The sequence below is a fragment of the Galeopterus variegatus genome, unplaced genomic scaffold (genome assembly GCF_000696425.1).
Source record: "Galeopterus variegatus unplaced genomic scaffold, G_variegatus-3.0.2 Scaffold2304, whole genome shotgun sequence".
Taxonomy (NCBI): Eukaryota; Metazoa; Chordata; class Mammalia; order Dermoptera; family Cynocephalidae; genus Galeopterus; species Galeopterus variegatus.
The window spans coordinates 291,982-294,560 of NW_007728415.1; the positions used below are offsets into that span (position 1 = coordinate 291,982).

Sequence of the window (2,579 nt, forward strand, 5' to 3'; positions counted from 1 at the left end):
GTATTTCAAACTTTTTAAATATTTTTAAAATGCTTATTAAAATGTTTTTTAATATTTTAAAAATTTTTAAAAATATATTTCTATATTTTTAAATATGGATAGGGGGAAAGAAGGTACTTTGTGTTGTAAGTTTTATTTAAAAAATCGTTTTCATTTATTTCCAAAAAGAAGCTGTACAATAGAATTTAAAATGTGAACTACTTCTGCAAAATAATTAACACAATTTTGATGAAAAAAAGAGATCTATACAAAATAAAATTTATTTCTATTTCTTCTGAGTAAAAATATATGGCAAGATGAATTTAAATGGAAAAAAAATTAGTGGTATTCTTCATTTGACTGTGTTGGATTTATCTGGAGGGAGGTAGAATTAGGAAGGCATTTTAAATTGTGCTCTATAATGCATCCAATTTTGCATTACACCAGTAAGATATTATTCTTTATGTTTCTAGGAAAGATGGATCAAAAGAACCAATAGTGGAGATGAGAACAGAGGATGAAAGAATTACTAACCATGAAGATGGGAGCCCTGTGAATGAACCAAATGAAACCACGCCACTGACAGAACCAGAGTATGTAGCTTGAAATGCTTATTTATTTCTGGATCAGGATCTGTAAAATGATGAGGCATGATAATTATTTTATATTATGTATCTGCAAAAATCATCATTATTTGTGAAAGAATTATGTTGTTTCTTTTTCAATGAAAGTACATGTGGATATCTAAAGTCTATTTTCTACTGAGACATTTCACATGAAAATTTTGTTACCAATACCAGAGAAAGTCCACTGTTAACCCATATAATGTTATTCAAAAATAACAAGAAGACGGAAGTATATTACAGAGTTGGATTTTTCAAGACTAATCTTATTTTTTAAGAAAGTGATACTTTCAAAATGCAATTGATTTTTACTGACATAAAGATGGGTCAGAAAATTAGTCATAACTTATGAATATGATAGTGAAGTACACCCAAAACTATATATAAAGAGAAAAAAAAAGTACAAAAAAGAGGAGGAAGTACTACTAAACTGTCAATCCTTTATAGTCTATGGGGTAAATGATATTTGGTCTCCATTAAATACTATGCGATTTATTTCTACATATCTAATACCTCTGTTGAAACTATAATACATATTTCCTCTAAACCTGCAAGGATAAACATGTGCCTAGACTTAGGCACATGAAAATTAAAATTATTCAAACCAAAGGCATTATTAAGAAGTAGTAAGATCACAGTTGAAGATAATTTTTTTTTCAAAAATCTCCTCCATCTGCTATGAAGGGGCCGAAATATTTAATATTTAGGCAAATACAAAGTATTATTCCATAGCTAAAATTTTAGTATAAATCTTCAGGCCAGGGGATTGCATTTACAGATTATTACATTCTAAGTTGACGTTGACTGTATTAGAGGTAGATTCTACAATCTCTCCTTCAGAAACCAGAAGTTTCTGTGAGTAAGAGATATATTGAGCATTATCCTGACCACCCATCAGAGCTCTAAATTTCTCTATGTTTAGATGCTACAAGTGACCCATTGTTTTTATAATCTTCTATTGTCAATATTTTCAGTACTTGGAAATTAGAGAAAGGGAGAGTGGTGAATGCACCATTTATAACATACATTAAAGAGCCTGCCCTAGTAGGTGCAATGCTACTTCATTCCCAGCAGTAGATGTTATTAGTTTTTGCCTGACCTACTTTTGATTGAACAGTTTTGATGGCTTTGATCTTCAGAATATAAGGGCTTACCCTTCGTATTCAAAAATATAAAATAAATTACATATAAATCCCAGAAGAACTAGCAGAGTAACATTCACTCCTGCATAAAATGGAGAAGTAAAAGTCAGAGGTGAATTGGAACTCTATCTGTAACTTAATTCTCTTGAGGTGGAAAAACCATTTTGTCCAGGGAGGAAAAAAAGTCATTACACAAGATGTAATAATAAACTATTGAATTTGAGAATGTTAGGAAAAACTGGAAGGCGTGATCCATTGGCATCACCATTAAGATTTATGAAATTTTTTAAAAATATTAAGAAATAAAGGTTGTTATTGCTTTACACTCAGGTACAATTGAAAACAACTCAGAAAATGTGTTCAGAAGTGACATAAAAGTGACAAGAAAAAAATAATAGTGAAAGGAGTCCAACGAAAATATATATGGTGGATATAAAAAAGTGAAAAAGTCCTGAAATATATTCGTTTGCATTAAGTTCTGAAGAATATTGCTAATTCACCCAGTTTCTGAATTTTATGTATCAGAATATGGCCCTAACTAGAAACTGTTTTTATATGAAAAACTTGAGTACTAATAAATCATGTAGTTGATATATAAAAATGTTTTGGCTTTTTAAATTTCAAAACATTTAATTATATTTTTAATATCGAGAACTTAAATCTAATCACCCTATAATGAACAATTTGATGCATCTAAATCTGCAAATGTAGTTTCATTTATGATTTTGCATTACTTTACATTTTTACAATAAACAATGTTGTTTATTCTCTTTTATATTATTTTCTATTAATTTAATATTTAACAAATTTGATTTTTATTCTTTCTAATAATTGT

The 2,579-nt window shown here is 28.7% G+C and overlaps 1 long non-coding RNA gene across 1 annotated transcript in view; it reads left to right on the plus strand.

Annotated features, from left to right (window-relative positions):
- Nucleotides 1-297: 297 nt before the first annotated feature.
- The window catches only part of LOC103597400, a 4,052-nt gene continuing 1,770 nt past the window's right edge, over nucleotides 298-2,579 (plus strand). Inside the window, exon 1 of the long non-coding RNA XR_551108.1 lies at nucleotides 298-572. This is a non-coding gene — a long non-coding RNA (uncharacterized LOC103597400). The remainder of the gene's footprint in view (nucleotides 573-2,579) is intronic.